The sequence below is a fragment of the Bos grunniens genome, chromosome 16 (genome assembly GCF_055505025.1).
Source record: "Bos grunniens cultivar Pamir isolate PY7600 chromosome 16, Bosgru_T2T1.0, whole genome shotgun sequence".
Classification (NCBI taxonomy): Eukaryota; Metazoa; Chordata; class Mammalia; order Artiodactyla; family Bovidae; genus Bos; species Bos grunniens.
Window position 1 is genome coordinate 76,883,706 of NC_141180.1, and position 24,596 is coordinate 76,908,301.

The 24,596-nt window shown below is 37.1% G+C and overlaps 1 pseudogene across 1 annotated transcript in view; it reads left to right on the forward strand.

Moving 5' to 3' along the window:
- LOC147357046 (complement factor H-like) overlaps positions 1-24,596 on the forward strand; it is a 251,450-nt pseudogene that overhangs the window by 200,104 nt on the left and 26,750 nt on the right. The window contains exons 8-11 of the transcript XR_015142900.1: positions 11,621-11,797; positions 12,768-12,947; positions 13,059-13,268; positions 21,033-21,198. The product of XR_015142900.1 is annotated as a complement factor H-like (transcript). The remainder of the gene's footprint in view (positions 1-11,620; positions 11,798-12,767; positions 12,948-13,058; positions 13,269-21,032; positions 21,199-24,596) is intronic.

The window sequence follows — 24,596 nt, forward strand, 5'->3', positions numbered from 1 at the left end:
TATTTCCATTTTTCTGCCAGTACCATACTGTCTGGATGACTATAGCTTTGTAGTCAGTTCAAAGTCAGGAAGGTTGATTCCTCTAGCTCTATTTTTCTTTCTCAAGATTGCTTTGGCTATTCAGGTCTTTTATGTTTCCCTATGAATTGTGGGACTTTTTGTTCTAGTTCTGTGAAAAACACCATTGGTAATTTGATACAGATGACATTGAATCTGTAGATTATATTTGGTAGCATAGTCATTTTCACAATGTTGATTCTTCCAACCCCAGATAATGGAATAACTCTCCATCTGTTTATGTTGTCTTTGATTTCTTTCCTCAGCGTCTTATACTTTTTTGTATACAGCTCTTATTTCTCCTTAAGTAGGTTTATTCCTAGGCATTTTATTCTTTTTGTTGCAATGGTAAATAGGATTGATACCTTAATTTCTCTTTCTGATGTTTCATTGTTAGTACATAGGGATTCAAGTGATTTTTGTGTATTCATTTTGTATCTTGTCACTTTGCTAAATTCACTGATTACCTCTTGTAATTTTCTGATAGTATCTTTTGGGTTTTCTAGGTGTAGTATCATCTGTGTGCAAACAATGAGAGTTTTGCTTCTTCTTTTCCAATCTGGATTCCTTTTATTTCTTTTTCTCCTCTGCTGTAGCTAAGGCTTCCAAACAATGCTGACTAACAGTGGTGACAGTGGGCTCCCTTGTCTTTTCCTGATCCTAGAGGGTATGCTTTCAGTTTTTCACCATCGAGAATAATGTCTGCTCTGGGTTTCTCATATATGGCCTTTAATATGTTGAGATAGTTTCCCTCTTTGTTCATTTTTTGAAGAATATTTGTCATAAATGGGTGTTGAAATTTTTCAGAAACTTTTTCTGTATTTATTTTGATTACTATATGAATTTATCTTGCAATTTTTTAATATTGTATATCACACTGATGGATTTGTGTATACTGAAGAATGCTTGCATCCCTGGGATAAACGCAAGTTGATGGTTGCCATCATGGTGTCCTGTGCTGCTGCTAAGTCACTTCAGTCGTGTCTGACTCTATTGGACCCCTTGGATGGCAGCCCACCAGGCTCCCTCATCCCTGGGGTTCTCCAGGCAAGAACACTGAAGTGGGTTGCCATGTCCTTCTCCAATGCATGAAAGTGAAAAGTGAAAGTGACTCAGTCGTGTCCAACTCTTAGCGACCCCATGGACTGAAGCCCACCAGGCTCCTCCATCCATGGGATTTTCCAAGCAAGAGTATTGGAGTGGGGGCCAGTGCCTTCTCCATATCATGGTGTACTATCTTTTTAATGTATTTTTGAATTCTGTTTTATAGTGTTCTGTTGAGGATTTTTCCATCTATTTTCATCAGTGATATTGGCCTGTAGTTTTCTTCTTGTGTTGTCTTTGTCTGGTTTTGGTATAAGGGTGATGATGGTCTTGTAGAATGAGTTTGGTAGTGCTCATTCCTCTGCAGTTTTTTTGAAAGAGCTTTATAGGAATATTATTAGCTCTTCTCTAAATGTTTGAGAGAACTCACCTGTGAAACCATCAGGCCCTGTGCTTTAACTTTTTGAGAGCTTTTTTAAATCACATTTTCAATTTCAGTGCATGTAATTGGCTTGTTCATAATTTCTATTTCTTCCTGGTTCAGTCTTGGAAGATTGAACTTTTCTCAGAATATATCCATTTCTTTCAGGTTGTCCATTTTATTGGCATATAGTTGTTCATAATACCTTCTTATGATCATTTGTATTCCTGTATTTCTGTTGTAACCTCTCATTTCTCATTCTTAATATTGTTGATTTGATTCTTCTCCCATTTTTTCTTGATGTGTTTGCCTAATCGTTTGTCAATTTTGTTTATCTTCTCAAAGAAGCAGCTTTTAGTTTTATTAGTCTTTACTATTGTTCCTTCCTTTCTTTTTCATTTATTTCTGCTCTGATCTTTAGGATTTCTTTCCTTCTACTAACTTTGGATTTGTTTTTTGCCCTTCTTTATCGAGTTGCTTTGGGTGTAAATTAGGTTTTCTCTTTGATGTTTTCCTTGTTTCTTCCTATAAACTTCCCTTTTAGAACTGTTTTGCTGCATCCCATAGATTTTGAGTTGTTGTGTTTTCATTGTCATTTGCTTCAAGAATTTTTTGATTTCCCTTTTGATTCATTCAGGAACCAGTCTGTTATGTAAAAGCATATTGTTTAATCTCCAAGTGTTTGTGTTTTTACCATTTCCCATCTATTTGATATCTATTCTCATAGTATTGTGGTCAGAAAAGATGCTTCATATGATTTCAATTTTTTAAAATGTACTGAAGTTTGATTTGTGACCCAAGATATGGTCTATCCTGGAAAATGTTCCATGCATACTTGAGAAGAAGGTGTATTCTTATGCATTTGGGTGCAAAGTTCTGAAGATATCAATTAGGTCCGTTTGGTCTAATGTTTCATTTATGGTTCATGTTTCCTTATTAATTTTCTGTTTTGATGATCTGTCCATTGTTAACACCCCTTACAACTATTGTGTGTTAACATCCCTTACCATTATTTTATTGCTGTCAGTTTCCCCTTTTATGTGTGTTAGTTATTGCCTTATGCATTGAGATGGTTCTGTGTTGGGTGCATAAATGTATAGAATTATGTCTTCTTCTTGGATTGATCTCTTGATCATTATATAATGTCCCTTCTTTATTTCATATAATATTCTTTATTTTAAATCTGTTTTGTCAGAAATGAGAATTGCCACTTCAACTTCCTTTTGATTTCCATGTTCATGGAATATATTTTTCCATCCTTTTAATTTTGGTCTGTATGTTTCTCTAAGTCTGAAGTGGGTCTTGTGTAGACAGCATATATATGGGTCTTGTTTTTGTATCCATTCACCTAATCTGTATCTTTGGTTGGAGAGTTTAATCCATTTACATTTAAAGTAATTATTTACAGTATTAGCATTTTCCTATTATAATATTATCCTATATGTTCCAATTAGCATTTTCTTAATTATTTTGTGTTTCTTGTAGGTCTTTCCTTTGTCTTATGTTTATAAGTCTCTTTAATATTTGTTGTAAAGCTGGTGTGGTGGTGCTAAATTCTCATAACTTCTGCTTGTCTGTAAAGATTTTAACTTTTCCATCAATGTTGAATAGAATCCTTGCCAGGTAGAGTAATCTTGCTTGTAGATTTTTCTCTTTCAGTACTTTAAATATATCCTGCCACTCCTTTCCGGCCTGCAGAGTTTCTGCTGAAAGATCAGCTGTTAATTGAATGGCTTTTCCCTTGTGTGTTACTTGTTGCTTTTCCCTTACTGCTTTTAATATTCTTTCTTTGTGTTTAATCTCTGTTGATTGGTATGTGTCTCGACGTGTTTCTCCTTGGGTTTATCCTGTATTGGACTCTCTGTGCTTCTTGAACTTGATTGACTATTTCCTTTCCCATGCTGGAAAAGTTTTCAACTATAATATATTAAAAAATGTTCTCAGTGACTTTCTTTTTCTCTTCTTCCTCTAGGACCATTATAACTCAAATGTTGGTGAGTTAAATACTGTCCCAGAGGTCTCCAAAGCTCTCCTCAATTCTTTTCATTCTTTTTCCTTTATTCTGCTCATTAGTAACTACTTCCACCATTTAATCTTCCAGCTCACTGTTTCATTTTTTTGTTTCAATTAATCTATTATTGTTTCTTTCTAGAGAACTTTTGATTTCCATAATGGTGTTATTCATACTTGTTGATTTATTCTTTATTTCTTATATATCCTTGGTTATTGTGTTAATTTGTTGATTGCTTCCTGCCATTTTATCCATTCTCTTTTCAAGGTTTTGAAACATCTTTCCTATCATTACTTTGAATTCTTTTTCAGGCATTTTGTCTATTACCCCCCCCCACCTTTTTTTTTTTCTTCTTTCTTTTTTTTTTTTTTTTTTTTGATCTTTTGTGGTTCTAGTTTGTTTCTTCTTTTGAGCAATACTTTTCTGTCTTTTTTTTTTTTTTTTCCTCTCATTATTGCATTTGATGTCTCCTTTTCTCAGGCTTTCAGGTCAAATTCCTTCTTCCTTTTGGTTTCTGCCCTTGGTATGTAAGGTTGTGCCACTGGTTTGTTTAGGCTTCTTTTGGGGGTGACTCTTGTTTGTACTCTGGTGAAAGGAGGTAAGTTTTTTTGGTTTTTTTTTTTCCCCCTCTAATGGGCAGGACTTTATGAAGTGGCAATCTTTTTTGCTGATGACTGGGTTTGTGTTTTTATTTTCTTTGTTTTTTGGGTGAGGCATCCTACACTGGGTGCTGCTGGCAGTTGGGTGATGCCAGGTGTATACAGGTGGGAGCCTTTATGGGAGTTCTCACTAATAAATACTCCCTGGGGTCAGGAGTTTTATGGCAGTCTAGAGTCTTGGCAGCACTCCCACTTCAAAGGCTCTGGGCCTGATCTCTGGCCAGGGAAGTGAGATACCACAGGTGGTTTGTAACAGCATTAACGGGGATTAAAACAAGCACACTAAAACAAGAAACAAAATGCAAACCCCAGACAAATGGCAAATACAAAATAAGGCAAGTACTTACAAAAATAATTGGATACATACACATGCATGCACACACAGGAAAAAAAAAAAAAAAAAAAAAAAAACAGTGTAAAAGAAAGAAAAAAAAGAAGAAGAAAGTAGAAGAGATTGATCCAGTGAGCAAATGAAAGCAAAAATTATATGAACTAGTTATTAACAAAACTGACTAAAACCATAAACTGGAAAACTAAACCAAAGCCATGTGACAACTGGGGAATAAAGCAACTAAAGCAAAACAGATTAATAAACATAGTGAGAAAAGGAAAAAAAAAGAAAGGCTAGAAAAGAAAATTTCAATAGAGGTAGATAAATAAGTTTATATATATTAAAGAATAACTTACAACAAGAAAAGAATAAGAAAAGCAAACAAAAGAATATATGTGGAAAATACTAATATTTTTTTAAAAAACTTCGAAAATTAAAAACAGGAAAAAGTCCATAAAACAACAAAAACCAATGTAGACTAAGTATTTAAAGGGAATTAAAAGTGTGATTTAAAAACTTCCTCAAAAGCATAAATAGTTTTAATAGTAGCATTAAAATCAACAACTAGAATAACAGAGAGGGGGGAAAAAGGTAAAAATCAAGTAACAACTACTGAATAAGTTAAAATATAAGAATAATAGATATTTTTCTTGGGTCAGCTGTCAGCATCCTTTTCCTCAGTGTGAGTCACAGTCCACCTCACCCTCCTAGGATGCCCTCCGGTTCTGGGCTCATCTCTGGACCTATTGTGGGGGCAGCTCAGACTCTAATCTGGTCTTACTCTCGCATGTTCTTGTTCTGATGTCCACATCTGCCAGTGCTAGTGTTTTTTTTTTTTTTTCTTTTCAGGAACTCTAATAATCATTTATATATTCCATAAATACAAAGTCTGCCTCCTTGATCATGTGGATTCAATCTTCAGCTTGTACCACTGGTGGGGATGTTTTGGTTCTCTTCCTTAGCCGCCTGCCCCTGGATTTCACATGTGGTTTTATCTCCACCTTTGCATGTGAGTCGTCCACAGGAGTTTGCTCCTGAGGCACCCCTGAAGGACTTGGGTGTGCCCCAGGGAGGACTGAATGTGGAGGTGGTGCAGTTGCTTGGATTGCAGGAGCCCTGTCAGTACCAGGTACTAAGGGGAGCCACTGGCTAGGACAGCAGGAAATATGAGGCCCTTAGGGTTTTTTGTAGCCTCTGGTTGCTCTGTCCTTGTGGGGATTGAGCTAAGGTTTGACACAGGAGCTTGGATAATGGGAAACATGGCAACGCTGGATACATAGCTGTGGCTATTGTCACAGGAGGTATGTGACTATTAGGGATTTTTCTAGCTTCTGACAGCTCTCTCCAGTGAGGGTTGAGCATGGAGGTGACACAGCTGCTTGAATTATGGGAACCCTGGCAGTGCCAAGCGTGCAGGGAAACCAACTGACTCAGCTGCAGGAGCTATGGCTCTAATAGAGTCTTTTCCTAGCTTCTGGCATCTGGCCATCAGAGGGCCTCTTTGGCTGGTCCTTCTCTGTTGCTTGGCCCCTTTAGGTGCTTACAGGGCCCTCCACTTGGGGTCATTGTCTGTTGTTTATCTCATCAGGGACTTAAAGATCACCCTGGCTGGGGTCCTTCTGTGTTGCTTTGCACATCAGATCCTTATAGAGCCACTGTCCCTGGGTTGTTTCAGCTGTCTGGTGCTATGTTCAGAGAGAGAGGCTGCAGAGATTGCTCTATTGTCTGTGTGTGACTCAGCTGTATCACCCTGCCTCCAGGTTAGCTGGCTTTTTTCATAAGCATTTTCCACTGCAATTCTCCATCAGGTTCCCTCACACCATCTCCCTTCAGTCAACAGCAGACCTTGCCCTGGGATTGTTTTCCAATCTCTATGTTCCAGCTCCAAGCTACAGCACTTTCTAGGGGACTTGAATCCCTGTCTGGGGTATGTATGGCTGTGGCAAGGATTGTCTGTGTGATCCTCATTCCATTCAGACTCTCACAGATCAGCTGCTTCACTCTCCAACAGCCTCAATGCTTCACCTCTGTCACAAACATTTGCTCTCCCATGCAGCACTGTTCCTGCTTCAGTTCCCCAACCCCAGGTGCAGATTCAGTTCTACTCACTCTCCTTTCTTTTGCCATCCTTCCTTTGTCCTGCCGACATACTGTGGTTGTGTGCCCATGGACCATAAACACTGGATATGTCAACTACAGTGTTGAATGCATGGGTTTAGCCAGGAGATGTACATGTGAGATTATCACTCTGTAAATGATGACATCAGATTGGAAAATAATGTAGAATGAAAATAGAAAAGTGTTCAAGACTGAGTCCTGAAGATTCCAACACTGAGGTGTCTGACGGAAGAAGAATAGATGGCAAAGTGATAAAAATAAAGGAGGACCCAGATAATTTAGGGGAAAAAATGTTGAATGAATGTTTCATAGTTGTGGACAGAAGAAAATAATATAATAACAAGGAGTAATAAATTGACTAACAGTAATTCCTGTAGAATCAGCCTGAAATGGTTCTATATCCAATTCCACCATTATCTAACTATATATCTAAGAGCAACGACCTATTTGAAGTTCGTTTACTCCTCTGAATCTGTACAATGATTTAATATTTACAAATGTTCTAATATTTCAAAAGATTTTTTAGTTATTAAATTATTCATGTAAGCTTCTTGTCATAATGTCTACCATACAGTTTATTCAAGGAAATTGTAATCTAATTACATTAGAATAGTTACACTAATGAATATTTCTAATTCAGTCAATAAGTCAGGTTAAGACTTAAAATGTGGTGGATTTGGCTACATGGAGGCCAACAATAATTGTCACAGAGACAGATTGGGAGTAATAGGGAAAAATCTACTTACAGCCTGCTAAATAAATTATTAGTAAGAAATGCAATACAGCATGAGGACATAACTCTTTCAAAAGGCTTCGTTGTGGCAGAGAACAAGAGGTTCAGGATATATTGCTCGGTGGATTATGTATTGTTTTAATGGGAAAGATGAGAGTGTAATGAACGTTGAAGAGGATGAACCAGAGAGGGAAGCAGGCAAAGATTGACCACAGGCTCCCTGTGAAGGAGGTGAGAGAGGAACCAGCAATTTTGAGAAAGTCCTGGACTTGGTGACAACTGGATTCGTTGCAACTTCCTGTCAGGAAAAGGAATGAAAATGGGTGTGTAAATACAATCCTGAAGAGAAGTAGATGCTGATGGTTCCTGTTCTCATTTCAGGAAGGAGACAAAGTCATGTGAGACTGAATGGTGTATGGGGGAAGGAGGAGAAGGAACACTGGGCAGCACAGAAAAGATTGAGCACAGAGATTTCAGATAGATACACAGGGGGAGCTTGTTATAGAAATGGGCCAGGCTTGTTCAACAGTGTCCAGAACCCAGGTAATTTCACTTTTAAGGCTGTAGGCAAGCACCTAATATGTGCCAGAAGTAGGCTAGGAGAAAATTGTGAAAGATACAGTGGGGGTCAGTGGTATGCCTTTCAAGAGCTTTCATGCCAGTATGAAAAAAAAAAAAAAAAGATGAATTAAAATAAATAATGAACCAAAAAGTAAAAATATTTCTATTATATTGTTCCAATAAGTGTGTTTTAAGAACAAAAGAATCCAGGTGCTTAGAAACTAGGAGGGACTGTGGGTCAAGTTTATGTAGGAAGATGTCTATACAAAGAAAGCCTGGAAACCATTCGTCAGCAGAGACACATGCCTTTGCAGCAGCTGAGGCAGTGAAGAAATTGGCTTATTTTAGAAAAGATCGGATGGTAAAGAAGCCACCTGCAATGCAGGACACTTGGGTTGATCAATGGGTCAGGAAGATCTCTTGAAGAAGGGAATGGCATCCCACTGCAGTATTCTTGCCTGAAGAATTCCAGAGACAGAGGAGTATGGTGGGCTATAGTCCATGGGATCAAAAAGAATCAGACACGGCTGAGAGACTACACTTTCACTTTCAAAATTTCTGAGCCACCTGACAGTAATACATCTACCTGCATTGCAGGAGACCTGGATTGGATCCCTGGGTAGGGAAGATCCCCTAGAGAAAGGAAAGGCTAACTACTGCAATATTCTTGCCTGAAGAATTCCATGGAATTTTGGTGAGCTGCAGTCTATGGGATCGCAAAGAGATAGACACAACTGAGCTGCTAACAATTCTAAGTAAAGGGAAAGGCTTTTAAGATGATCATGTCATTCTTACAGTCACTCTTTGTGAAGACAGCAGTTAGAAAACAGCCTAATGTCAAGATCTTTTTTTGTTAAAGCACCATTTTACACAGTAGGATAGAATAGGAATTTTATGTAAGTTAAGCACAAAATATGTAAACAAAGTCATATACCATTAGAAGTATTACTATGTGGAGGTTTGGAATAGAACTTTAGGAAAGCAATCTCAATGATTCTCATCAACAGTAACCTCACAGCTAAGCTATAAAACTCAACATTAAAACAAAAGTAGAAACAAATTTATTGATTTTGGGGGGAGGGAGTATTACTTTTAATACTAGTTAGCTTATATATAATTGTGTGATAATGTTTGAAGACTATTAGATAGTCTTTCTTTTGGGTGAGATTCTAATTCTTAAATTCCAATTGTGAAGTTTATAAATTATTGAGCAATCAGTTCAGTTCAGTTGCTCAGTCGTGTCCAACTCTTTGCAACCCCATGAATCGCAGCACGCCAGGCCTCCCTGTCCATCACCAACTCCCAGAGTTCACCCAGACACATGTCCATCGAGTCAGTGATGATATCCAGCCATCTCATCCTCTGTCGTCCCCTTTTCCTCCTGCCCCCAATCCCTCCCAGCATCAGAGTCTTTTCCAATGAATCACCTCTTCGCATGAGGTGACCAAAGTACTGGAGTTTCAGCTTTAGCATCATTCCTTCCAAAGAAATCCCAGGGCTGATCTCCTTCAGAATGGACTGCTTCGATGTCCTTGCAGTCCAAGGGACTCTCAAGAGTCTTCTCCAACACCATAGTTCAAAAGCATCAATTCTTCGGTGCTCAGCCTTATTCACAGTCCAACTCTCACATCCATACATGACCACAGGAAAAACCATAGCCTTGACTAGACAAACTTTTGTTGGCAAAGTAATGTCTCTGCTTTTGAATATGCTATCTAGGTTGGTCATAACTTTCCTTCCAAGAAGTAAGCATCTTTTAATTTCATGGCTGCAGTCACCATCTGCAGTGATTTTGGAGCCCCCAAAAATGAAGTCTGACACTGTTTCCACTGTTTCCCCATCTATTTCCCATGAAGTGATGGGACCAGATGCTATGATCTTCGTTTTCTGAATGTTGAGATTTAAGCCAAGGTTTTCACTTTCCACTTTCACTTTCATCAAGAAGCTTTTTAGTTTCTTTTCACTTTCTTCCATCAGGGTGGTGTCATCTGCATATCTGAGGTTATTGATATTTCTCTAGGCAATCTTGATTCCAGCTTGTGTTTCTTCCAGCCCAGCATTTTTCATGATGTACTCTGCATATAAGTTAAATAAACAGGGTGACAATATACAGCCTTGACATACTCCTTTTCCTATTTGGAACCAGACTGTGGTTCCATGTCCAGTTCTAACTGTTGCTTCCTGACTGCATACAAATTTCTCAAGAGGCAGATCAGGTGGTCTGGTATTCCCATCTCTTACAGAATTTTCCACAGTTTATTGTGATCCACACAGTCAAAGGCTTTGGCATAGTCAATAAAGCAGAAATAGATGTTTTTCTGGAACTCTCTTGCTTTTTCCATGATCCAGCGGATGTTGGCAATTTGATCTCTGGTTCCTCTGCCTTTTCTAAAACTAGCTTGAACATCAGGAAGTTTGCGGTTCACATATTGCTGAAGCCTGGCTTGGAGAATTTTGAGTATTACTTTACTAGCGTGTGAGATGAGTGTAATTGTGCGGTAGTTTGATTATTCTTTGGCATTGCCTTTCTTTGGGATTGGAATGAAAACTGACCTTTTCCAGTCCTGTGGCCACTGCTGAGTTTTCCAAATTTGCTGACATATTGAATGCAGCATTTTCACAGCATCATCTTTCAGGATTCAACTGGAATTCCATCACCTCCACTAGCTTTGTTCATAGTGATGCTTTTTGTTCATAGTGATGCATATTGAGAAATAGGAAGATTCAAATAAGAATAATGCAATTTTTCTATAATATGTAGCAATCTGTGGGGGCTCAGATGTAAAGAAACTGCCTGCAGTGCAGGAGACCTGGGTTTGATCCCTGGATTAGGAAGATCCCCTAGAGAAAGGAATGAATTACTCCCTTCAGTATTCTTGCCTGAGAATTCCAAGGACAGAGGATCCTGGCCAGCTATACTCCATGCGGTCACATAGGGTCAGACACAACTGAGCGACTAATCCACACACAGCAATGTCACAAATTTCATAGATTTTACATATTTTCAATGATAAGTTTACACATTTTTAAAGTGAATCAGAATAATTAAACATATATTAATAGTTAATATCATTTATACATACAATAAGATTAAATGTTTGTGTTGTCATATACATAATCAAGACACCTAGAATATGCCTATGTGACCTTGAACTTGTTTACTCATTTTGTTTCATGTTTTTGTTTGATTACTACACTTGAGGATAAATTGAAGTGATTTTTAATGTACCTGTAACTCAAATACAAGAGAAATGTCTCTCTTGTGTGTTCTAGTTTTCCAGTTATATTTTTTATAATACCATTTTTTCATTTGTATTCAATTTTAAAATTGTGTCCTTTTTTTTTTATTCTGCGAGAATAGTTATACATTTTGAGACCAAATAGTAGCATTATATTTTGTAAATGTCAGTGATAAAATCAGATCCAGTATTAACAAGTTGACTTTACAAATAAATTATCAGGCATATATGTTGCTGCTCAATACCTTAATATTTCTCAAAATCCCAGATGAGTGCAGAGGGGGTATAAAACCTAACATGTAATGTTTTTCAAGGAAGAGCATTAATGTGCATTAATGTGTGTCCTCTGTGTATGCAGTACCCAGCACCTCATTTTATATGACACAAATAATATTTATTTTGCAATGGTTAAATATTCTCACTCAATTATTTATCTTTTTTGATAGAAAGAGAAAGCAGTACTCCTGAAATGGATACATACTGAAATGTTTATCCCAGGAAAGAAACATATAAAGTTGGAGATGTGCTGAAATTCCCCTGCAGTCAAGGCCGTATTATGAGTGGAGTAGATTCAGTTCAGTGCTATCACTTTGGATGGTCCCCTAAACTTCCAACGTGTAAAGGTAAATATTTATCTGACAGTTACTGGAGCAGGTGTTGGGATTTCAGATACCAACCTTTTTATTTCCCTCCCTTAATTTTCTGTCCACTTCCAGTGCATCTGTAATCTAATGCATTAAGGCAGAGATATACCCACCCAGATGGAGAAGGAAATGGCAACCCACTCCAGTATTCTTGCCGGGATAATCCTTGGGACAGAGAAGCCGGGTGGGCTGCTGTCTATGGGGTTGCACAGAGTCGGACGTGACTGAAGCGACTTAGCAGCAGCATACCCACCAAGGATATGTGCTGGGTAGTAGATACCTCAGTTTTCCTTCTTTAAGAAATTAACCTCCAGGTGCTTCTTGAAATATGTGGTGGAGAATCCACAGAAATGCATGAGGAACCTGACACTGGCAGGATTTCTTCTTAGTTTTCCTTTTTCCTGCAATTCCACCATTAATATTGGATAGTTTGTATACTGTGGACTTTACATCTAGTGTCCACAAGTATGTCTAAAGAGTGTTCAAGTAACTTAAAGTCACATGTATTCAGTGTTCAAGTAACTTAAAGTCACATGTAAAATTCAGTCACACATATCAAATCATATGAATCAAAGTTAAACTGTTCAAATACTTTTCTCAAATGATATTTTTTCAAAAAGTTTTCATAGTGTTTCTGTGGAATAAAAGTATTGCTATAATTTATACACCCAGATTGAGTATCTGGTTTGCATATTTATTTAGCATGTCTGGATTATGAACATGCTTTATGAGCATACATAGACTTCAATATGCTAGTTCAAGAAGAGTAACAGAATTAGTAAACACGAGTCTGCTGTAAACACTATTCTTTTTTCATTGTTTAAGAATGCTAAAATAAATTATATAACAAATAAAAGATCATTCAGTGAAATAAGTTTCTGCATTAGCTGGATTTTTCAGTTATAAGACAGACAATGTAACCATAATTTATGCAATATTTCTACAGTAGGAAAAGTAAAATCGTGTGCTCATCCTCCTCAACTTCTCAATGGGAAAGGGAAAGAAATGCACAAAGAATATGCACACAATGAGGTCATGGAATATGCTTTCAACCTCAGATTTCTGATGAAGGGTTCTCATAAAATTCAGTGTGTTGATGGAGAATGGACAGCTTTACCTGTGTGTATTGGTAATGTATTAAAAAATAGTAATATTTCAAGGTAAATCATTACTCTTATTTGTATTCATATACACATTTGAATAATATTTTAAAGAAGAACATGTTTTTGTGCATTTTCAGAGGAGGAGCGTACCTGTGGAGATATACCTGACCTTGATCACGGCGATATCAAGCCTTCTGTCCCTCCCTATCACCATGGAGACTCAGTAGAGTTCAGTTGCAGAGAAGCATTTACAATGATTGGACTCAGATTTATCACGTGTATTAGTGAAGAGTGGACCCGGCCTCCTCAGTGCATTGGTAAGAATACACATCTCAAATTGACCTTTAGTATTTGCAGCCATACTGTTGAAATTTAGAGTTATCCTTGAAAAATGTCAGATCTTAAATTATAATGATCCCAAACATTTGATTTTTATAGTCCAATATGTGTCTAAAGAGGAAAAATATAAACTAGCAATAGAATTTTATGCATCTTTCTGTCCTAATATTAACATTGTTTATCTTGACAAGTAAGGTTGCTCAGTCGTGCCTGACTCTTTGTGACCCCCTGGACTGTAGCCCACCAGGCTCCTCTGTCCATGGGATTCTTCAGGCAAGAATAATGGACTGGGTTGCCATTTCCTTCTCCAGGGGATCTTCCCAACCCAGGGATAGAACCCACGTCTCCAGCATTGCAGGCAGACACTTTAACCTCTGAGCCACCAGGGGAAGACAAGTGTGAAGGCAAATCTTACTGATAGATACTCATGTGATTAAAATGGGAGTACTAGTTACCTGGAAAATACAACTATCATTGCAGAAATGCCGTTTTTGCTTTTATATGATACTCTTTCTTTTAGAACATTTGAAACCAGGAATTATAGTTGAGGAAAATACCCATTTGATACATTTGGGTAGGAGTCTTGCCTCTCTCAAGCTTCTAACAATGATAATTTCTCCATCTGTTTCAAATTCTGCAAAGAGAATTTACTGTGTTGGGGAGGGTGGGCTCAAGCCCTCCCTGTTAGTAGGTAACTCTGTCATGGGAGGCACTTGGGGTGGGGCCAGGAACCTGCCCTGACACATTTCCCTGTAAGAGACTCATCCTGACTTTTGGATGACCAAGTCTTTGATTACTAACCGGGAGAATCAATGTTAGCTGCCTTCTTTCATTTTCTCTTGGAATAGACTTTTTCCTGGAGTTTTCCTGGGCTCTGCATTCAAAGAGAGTCCTGGATGTTCAGGCCTATTAACTCATTGTATTTTTAGCCATTAATTATTCCAAGAAGAAGGTAGGGCTTAGGCTTAGCCCCTGAGTGAAGGCAGGGACCGATAGCTGTTTTCTTTGCTGACAGTATGTCGAAAGACCCATTTCAAAAGACCAGTTGACAGATGGGAGACATTCAGTAGGAGTTTATTTAGTTATATAGTAATTTTTTTTACTTATTAATCCCTATATTTTTATGAACAGATTCCTGTCCTAGGTATGCCAAAATGTTTTGTTCAATTATTACTCTTCTGACCTCAGAGTTTTCCTTGCAAAGGTTAATCCTCTACCTGTATTCAGTTTAATGTAGTCCCCCTTTGCTATAATAGACCTTATTCCAGTTTTCTTCTCTCGAGGTTTATTTTGTTACTCTGTCTAATCTAGCTTGTCATTCTTCCTACTATGCTTATTTTCTCCTAAAAAATAAGTCTGCTTATGATGGAGCTAGCAAAAAATTGCCATCATGGTTCTATATTGCATTATAATGATCTGATACATAACATAGTGGCTCAAAGACTCCAAGTTTATATACAAGATAGGTTGTAACTTTAAGTACCCATCTTCTTATTTCAAGTGTTTGTTTATTTTTGGTGTCAGGTAAAAGATTTGCTTAAAAGTTAAGATTCTATACAAAACCCCTTGGTGTAGTTTTCTTATTATGTTTCATTACATTTCTTGAAAAAACATATATAAAGTAGCAACTTGGTATGCTCTGTCCACAGAAAATTGTTTTTATTTTATTGTTTTAAGATTGTGAATTAACAATAATGCAGAGATGCTTAAGGTCAACAAGCAAATTATATGAACATTTGCACAGATTTCAAGTTTGGGACAAAATTTATTCATGTGATAGCTATTCGCTATGTAGATCATCAGAAAGTATTCCAGTCAAAAAGGCAGAAACCTTTAGGATGGGTATTTTCTCTGAAATTTCAAAAACTGGATGCAAGACTCAGGCTCATGTATAATTTTTCATCTCATGCAATTTGATCAGCAAGAACTCAGCTGGTGGAATTTGTAGGCAGAAATTCTAACATCATTATTTTATTGACTCCATAGCAATTTTTTGTTATTAGCTATTTGGTTCTTTAGAATTGGTCTTTTCAAGAGAATGTTTTCATTTTATAGCAGCAGATGAACTTAAGAAGTGTAAAGAACTCTCTTGCTTTTTCCATGATCCAGCAGATGTTGGCAATTTGATCTCTGGTTCCTCTGCCCTTTCTAAAACCAGCTTGAACATCAGGAAGTTCACAGTTCATGTATTGCTGAAGCCTGGCTTGGAGAACAAATTAATAGCAAACATAAAATTAAAAAAGCTTGCTACACAACTGCATCTTTAAGGAAACAAGTAACATTTACAAGTAGTGAAGTACATATGTTCTACGGTTTCTTCTAGAAACTTTATAATTTTATGTGAGTATAGTTAAGTATGTTACCTGTCTCATGTTAACATTTGAGGATTGCATAAAGTAGGTATGATGTTTTATGGATGGATTGTCAATTATTTTAAGAATATGTGTGGCAAAGCCGTTGAAGTGAAAAATCAGTTAACTATGAAAGTGTTGATTTATTTCTGAACTTCCTATTTAGTCACTTAACTATCTTCACTGCTGCCAATTACCTTGTAACTAGCTTTTTAGCAGGCTGAAAGGCTGATAATAGTCTCCAAGTATGTTCCTCTCACTCAAAATTACTTTAGTTATTTTTGTTTCAAACATAGAAATTTCAGGAGAAACTTACAAATTTTGATAAAATATTGGGTTGTATATCTAACGGGATGACTTTGTAATAAGAAATGAATTGTGGAGAATTGACTTCTTTACCATATTGAATTTTGAATTCATAAATATGGTATGCCTCCATTTATTTCTGCTTCAATATTTCCTGACATACAAATAGACTCCCCTGGGGGGCTCAGACAGTCAAAAATCTGCCTGCAATTCAGGAGACCCAGGTTCAATCCCTGAGTAGGGAAGATACCCTGGAGAAGGGAATGGCTACCCACTCCAGTATTCTTGCCTGGAGAATCCCATGGACAGAGAAGCCCGGCAGGCTGCAGTCCATAGGGTTGCAGAGAGTTGGACACGACTGAGCACACGAGAGACTGATATGCAGTTTTCTTCTTCGAAAAATCCCCCTGATGAAGAATTCAATTTCTTTAATAGGGAGTATGCTATTCACATTTACTACATTGTCTTATCACTGTGTGACTTGCATTTTTCAAGAAATATCTCTATTTTACCTAACTTATGAAATTGATTGACGTAAAATCATTCCTAAGAGTCACTTAACATTAATCATATAGTGTACTTGGTAATATCACCTCTTTCATTTTTGGTATTGAGAGTTGCTTCCCTCCTTTATTTTGTGAATAGAGTTTTATTTTTCAAAATTATCATTTTCAAATTAACATTTTTAACACACTTAGTTTCTTCCATTTCCTCTCTTGTCTAGTTTTTATCTTGTTAATATTCATGATTTTTAACTTTCTTAATTTTCTGTTTTCTCTTTTCTATTAATCTTTCTCAATTTTTTCTCTTTTGTGGACTTAATTTTCCTTTTTCCTGATCACTTCATTTTAATCTTACTTGCTCATTTTTTAAAATGAACGTGAAAACATTGAATCAAACCATTCTGCTTTTTAAATCTAAACCTGTAAAACTACCTTTTTTTTACTTCTAAGTATTGCTTTACCTGTGTCAGTTCAGTTCAGTCGCTCAGTCATGTCCTACTCTTTGCGACCCCATGAACTGCAGCACGCCAGGCCTCCCTGTCCATTACCATCTCCTGGAGTTCACTCAAATTCTCATCCATCGAGTCGGTGATGCCATCCAGCCATCTCATCCTCTGTCGTCCCCTTTTCCTCCTGTCCCCAATCCCTCCCAGCATCAGAGTCTTTTCCAATGAGTCAACTCTTCGCATGAGGTGGCCAAAGTACTGGAGTTTCAGCTTTAGCATCATCCCTTCCAAAGAACGAGTCGCCAGTCCAGGTTCGATGCACGGTGCTGGACGCTTGGGGCTGGTGCACTGGGACGACCCAGAGGGAGGGTAGGGGAGGGAGGAGGAAGGAGGGTTCAGGATGGGGAACGTGGGTATACCTTTGGCGGATTCATTTCGATATTTGGCAAAACTAATACAATATTGTAAAGTTAAAAAATAAAATAAAATTTAAAAAAAAAACAACAACAAAGAACACCCCGGGCTCATCTCCTTCAGAATGGACTGGTTGGATCTCCTTGCAGTCCAAAAGACTCTCAAGAGTCTTCTCCAACACCACAGTTCAAAAGCATCAATTCTTCAGCACTCAGCCTTCTTCACAGTCCAACTCTCACATCCATACATGACCACTGGAAGAAACATAGCCTTGACTAAATGCACCTTTGCTGGCAAAGTAACGTCTCTGCTTTTGAATATGCTATCCAGGGTGGTCATAACTTTCCTTCCAAGGAGTTAAGCATCTTTTAATTTCATGGCTGCAGTCACCATCTGCAGTGATTTTGGAGACCCCCAAAATAAAGTCTGACACTGTTTCCACTGTTTCCCCATCTATTTCCCATGAAGTGATGGGACCGGATGCCATGATCTTCGTTTTCTGAATGTTGAGCTTTAAGCCAACTTTTTCACTCTGCACTTTCACTTTCATCAAGAGGCTTTTGAGTTTCTCTTCACTTTCTGCCATGAGGGTGGTGTCATCTGCATATCTGAGGTGATTGATATTTCTCCTGGCAATCTTGATTCCAGCTTGTGCTTCTTCCAGCTCAGCATTTCTCATGATGTACTCTGCATATAAGTTAAATAAGCAGGGTGACAATATACAGCTTGACGTACTCCTTTTCCTATTTGGAACCAGTCTGTTGTTCCATGTTCAGTTCCAACTGTTGTTTCTTGACCTGCATGCAGGTTTCTCAAGAGGCAGGTTTACCTGTGTAAAACTACATTTTTTGACTTCTAAGCATTGCTTTACCTATGCCTCAAAAATTTATACATATGTATCAATTTTATTTTCAATTAACTGTATGTGAAATATTTTCTAATATTCCTAGTGGCTTCTTTGATGTAACATTATTTAGAAATGTGTTGTTTAATTCTCACATATTTATGATTTTCTAAATGATTCATTCTCCATAACACTAATACTGTGGTATGATTTTTATCTAGAGAGCTGCATATATTTACTGTACACAATTTGATGATTATCACTGGTGATTGCATAGATAATTTATTCTTATTGATTTCTAATCTAATTCCCTTGTCATAGAACACACTCTGTAAATTTTTAATATTTTGAATTTTATTCTTTCTTTGTTGCGCAGTATATTGTCTATCTTTGTGATGTTTCCTTTTCATATAAACTGTATGCGTATTCTAGTTTCTAGAGAAGGTTAACATTGTTCATAGTGTTCTAAAAATATACCTATGTCTTAAAATAGCTTTTTCTATTTGTTCTATCCATCAGAGTAGGAAGGCTCTCATAATTGCCAACAAGGGGTGTGGATTTGTCTATTTCTTCTTTCAGTTCTGCCCATCTTTGCTTCATGTATTCTGATATATTCTTAGATAGATTATATATTTGTAATGGCTTAGTCCTTGTGAATTACCTTTTTAATATTTATAAAATAGGTCTTCATAGTTTTAATTATATGCCTTCTCTGGAAGTCCACATTAATTTATTGAAATATAAATAATTAATTTAAAACACCTGATTATTTTCATGTGATAAAAGAATTCTTAATCAATTTCATGTAATGTGTCCTCAAATTATTCTCTATAAATCAAAAGAAATTGTAAATTAAAGAAAAGCTAACCAAACAACTTATTCACCCATATCACAAAACTGGAAAGTTAAAACAAAACAAAAAATATATCCGTGGTTTACTGACAGAAAGTATGTTAAAGTAAGTAAAATGAAAACTGTATACTTTGGAATCTATTATAAACAGTAAAAAACAAATATAGGTATAGATTAAAACTTGCTTTACAAAAAAAAAAAAAAAAAAGGGACTTAAGTAATAGGTAGTACAATCTAGCATCTAGAAAAGAACAGTACATCCAAAGAACATAGAAGGAAAGAAAAACTAAAATTAAAATGTAAATTTTTATAATAAGCTAAAAAGTATAAGTAGATGATTTGCAAAATATTCAGTTTATGGGGAAATGTAGTATATAGACTAACTTTTGCAAGACTTTTAACAAATTAAGATTATTAGAACAAAAATGTTTAAACATCAGACAAAAGAAAATAAATTCTTGAAAATACGTTGATAAAAATGTCAAAATAGTTAAGACAGAAATAAGAGAAATATTTTGATGAAACATAAACTATTCCAAGTCTTTCCTGGTGGTTCTGATGGTAAAGAGTCCACCCGAGTTGCAGGAGACCTCAGTTTGATTCCTGTATTGGGAAGATCCACTGCAGGAGGGCAAGGCAACCCACTCCAGCATTCTTGCCTGGAGAATCCAGAATCCCCATTGACAGAGGAGCCTGGCAGATTATACTCCATGGGGCCACAGAGAGTCTGACATGACTGAGTGACTAAGCACAAAACAGCACACAAAATACTCCTATTGACTTAGATCAGAATAGAAAATCTGATATTACTAATGATGAATAAAGTGTATTCAGTCAAATATTTCCCTGAATTTAATACAAAATGTTGGCTCCCTGAAAGGATTTATGTGTTTCCAGCTTATACTTGCATAGTGTTTCTAATGAAATAGAAATGAAGTATGACAGGATAAAACAAAACCAAGGAGTCAAAAAAGGCTCCAAATTCTTCCAGGTGTATTCACGCAGTCTTCCCTCAGTTGAGCACAACAGCCTTTGTTTTCAGATTATGAATTGGATATTTGATGTATCCCTATTTGATGGACTCAGACACAGTTTACAGAGGGATCTTCTATACCCTCTGGTCACGTACAAAAAGCCAGGCTTTCTAATCTGTTAAAGGTGCATTCATTAGTGTATTTATCTTTTAACAGTGCAGGCAAGCTAGTGAATTGTACCTCCAGGAGAGTACTGACCTGTAAACAATACACTCTAAATCCCAGTGAACCTATCTAACTCTTACCTTGTTCAAGAATCAGCATCAAATTAATAGGTTATTAACCAAATGTCGGAGAAGGCAATGGCACCCCACTCCAGTACTCTTGCCTGGAAAATCCCATGTACGGAGGAGCCTGGTAGGCTGCAGTCCATGGGGTCACTAAGAGTCGGACACGACTAAGCGACTTCACTTTCACTTTTCACTTTCATGCACTGGAGAAGGAAATGGCAACCCACTCCAGTGTTCTTGCCTGGAGAATCCTAGGGATGGGGGAGCCTGGTAGGCTACCGTCTATGGGGTCACACAGAGTCGGACACGACTGAAATGACTTCGCATAGCATAGCATAACTAAATGTAGTTTATCGTCTGGCTAATCAACTCCCATAGTACAAAAATTTGTGTGGGCTTCAATCCAATTCCAATAAATCTGATCATGAATATCTACTAAAAAAAAAAAAAAAAAGAAGACCCTGATAACAGCTTTACCACAGTACCTATAACTGAGTGAGCAATTCAATTAGGGCATCCTAAAGGTTAGAAAAAAATAAAATCCATTTTAGATAAATCATGCAAGATTGAGCACAGGAAGAATAAAAGGAAGAAACTACAAGAAAGACCACAAGACTATGAACCAAATGTGATATACTGAAGTGCTAAACAAGCTTAACAGTGTAATTACAGAGTATCATATTATTTGATCATTTATGATATATCATTAGAGCTTTCTGTTTATTGAAAAATTTTCCTTTAATATTTGAACTTATGCTTTTTAATCAAGAAATCTAATTTTAATATTTTCAGAAGCACAAATACAATCATGCCCAGCCAATGCTCGAGATATGACAACTACAGTGAAATATCAGGATGGAGAAAAATATCAATTCTATGTAAAGAAAATTATTTAATTCAAGATGCAGAGAAATTGTGTGCAAGGATGGGAGATGGCAGTCAATCCCATGTTGCACTGGTAAGTAGTGCAAGCATAAGTTTGTTTAAAATATTCCTTAAAGAAGATTAATACTCTAAACTTTGTATCCTTCCATAGTGGCTCAAGGGTAACTAAACCTCTTGAAATGCAAGAGATATAGAAGATACGGGTTGGATCCCTGGATGGGGAAGATCCCCTGGGGAGGAGGGTGGCAACGCACTCCAGCGTTCTTGCCTTGGAAATTCCATGGAGAGAGGAACCTGGTGGGCTAGACTTCACTGGGTCACAAAGAGTTGGATATGACTAAGTGACTGAGCATGCACACAATCTTTGTATGGATCAGTAAGATGAAGTCCTCTCTGTCTCTTCCAATTTATCTTGAAACAGTAAATCACAGTTTCAGTTTATGAACTGATGAACACTCTTTCACTTCTGTTGTGAAACACAAACTCCTTGGGCTACTGTGCAAATAACAGATAAATTTTATGTTTATGCAAATTTTATTCCTAATGATCAAAAAGGACAACTGGGCTGCCCAGCCTGGGAGTCATGGTCCTGAAAAATAAGCCCCCAGAAATTCTGACTTAGAAGTCCAGAGTAACTTGTGCACAAGAAAGCCAGAGGACTTTAGGAAATAGAGCTTCTGTTCTTTAAAGGCATACAAAATCTCACATGCTGTGTGTCCCAGTGAAGAGGTATCAATGGGAAAGAAGCTTGGGTTAGACTAATTTGCTTATCTTTGTGAACCTTCTAGAGAGATAGGAGACAATTGGGATCATAGATACTGGTTCCAGCCATCATGAGAGACAAGTACCACTTTAGAGTTCTCCCTAACACACATATACATAGCTTACTAGCACCAGAGGCTTAACAACTCACCGGCATGACAGCACCAACCCCAGACTCCACTGGGCTCCACAGCTGCTACACTGAATCTCACCCTGCTCTTGGGTGTGATATCACCAGCTCAAGTACTTTTAGGCCCTGAAGCCAGCTCCATCAACACTTCATCCTGCCTATGAGTGGGCTGGCAGCCACCACATGAGGCACAGTCTGTCAGCCACCTGGGGAGGAGGTGGGATCCTTGCCTACCAGTGCACCCAGAGTAGTTGGCATTGACACAACAGAAGGGCACCCCTATAGCATCTAGATCTGCTGCACAGATCCTACAGAGGGGACCATTTTGTTGGGCCCCATAGACTTCTGCATAAAACCACTTCTCTAAGATCAGGAATACACCTAACTCTTAGAAATAAACACAAAGTTAGGTAAAATCAGGAGACAGAAATACATTCCAAATGAAGGAATAAGACAAAATCTCAGAAAATCATTAAACAAAGTTAAGATAAGCAATCTACAGAATAAAGCATTCAAGGTAATGACCATAAAGATGTTCAGTAGACTATAGAGAAGAATGGATAAAAACAGAATTTTAAGAATAAGAAAATATAAAGAGGACTAAGCAGTGCTGAAGGATACAACAGCTGAAATGAAAAATACACTAGAGAAAGTCAATAGTAGATTAGAGGATTCAGAAAAATGGATCAGAGACCTGGGAGACAGGGTAGAGGAAACTTCCCAAATAGCATAAGAAAAAGAAGAAACAATTAAAAAATGAGGACAGGTTAACATACATCTCGGACAACATCAGTGCCATTCTCATTATGGGGTTCTAAAATAGAGAGAGACAGGCTTATTCAAAGAAATAATAGTTAAACTTTTCTAACCTGGGGAAAGGAAGAGACATTCAGGTCTAGAAGTCAGACAGTCCCAAAGAGAGGTGAACCTGAAGAGGTCCATACCAGGACACATTATCATTTAATAGAAAAAATAATAATAATGTTGTTGTTCCAAAGTAAATGACAATGGGATCATACTTATCAATAATTACCTTAAATGTAAGTGGGTTGAATGCCCCAACCAAAAGACAAAGACTGGCTGAATGGATACAAAAACAAGACCCCTATATATGCTGTCTAAAAGAGACCCACCTCAAAACAGGGGACACATACAGACTGAAAGTAAAGGGCTGGAAAAAGATATTTCATGCAAATGGAGACCAAAAGAAAGCAGGAGTCCAATACTCATATCAGATAAAATAGACTTGAAATAAAGGCCATGAAAAGGGACAAAGAAAGACACTACCTAATGATCAAAGGATCAATCCAAAAAGATGATATAACAATTATAAATATATATGCACCCAACATAGGAGCAGCTCAATACATACAGCAAATGCTAACAAGTATGAAAGGAGAAATGAACAGTAACACAATAATACTGAGAGATTTTAATACCCCACTCACACATACGGACATGTCAACCAAAGAGAAAATTAGCAAGGAAACACAAACTTTAAATGATACAATGGACTAGTTAGACTTAATTGATATCTATAGGACATTTCACCCCCAAACAGTGCATTTCACCTTTTTCTCAAGTGCACAAGGACCATTCTCCAGGATAGATCACATCCTGGGCTATAAATCTAGCCTTGGAAATACAAAAAAAAAAAAAAAAATTTGAAATCCTTTCAAAGATATTTTCTGATCACAATGTGGTAAGATTAGATGTCAACTGTAGGAAAAAGAAACTATTAAAAATACAAGCACATGGAGGTTAAGTAACACGATCCTTAATAACCAACAAATAATGGAAGAAATCAAAAAGGAAATCAAAATATGCATAGAAACAAATGAAAGTGAATACACAACTGAAAACATATGGGAATCAGTAAAAAGAGTGCTAAGAGGGAGGTTCATAGCTTTACAAGCTTATCTCAAGAAACAAGAGAAAAATAAAATAAGCTAAATGTACACCTATAACAACTAGAAAAAGAAGAACCCCATGGTTAGTATAAGGAAGGAAATCATAAAAATTAGGGCAGAAATAAATGAAAGAGAAACAAAGGAGACTATAGCAAAAATCAACAAAACTAAAAGCTGCTTCTTTGAGAAGATAAATAAAATAGACAAACCATTAGCCAGACTCATAAAGAAAAAAAAGGGGGAAGAATCAAATCAGTAAAATTAGAAATGAAAATGGAGAAATCACAACAGACAACACAAAAATACAAAGGATCATAAGAGACTACTATCAGCAACTATATACCAATAAAATGGATAACTTGGAAGAAATGGACGAATTCCAAGAAAAGTATAACCTTCCTGAACTGAACCAGGGAGAAAGAGAAAATCTTAATAGGCCCATCACAAGCATGGAAATAGAAACTGGAATCAATTTCCAACAAACAAACGCCCAGAACCAAATGGCTTCATAGGTGAATTTATCAAAAATTTAGAGACAAGCTAACACCTATCCTTCCCTGGTGGCTCAGAGGATAAAGCATCTGCCTGAATGTGGTAGACCCACGTTCAATCCCTGGGTAGGGAAGATCCCTTGGAGAAGGAAATGGCAACCCACTCCAATACTCTTGC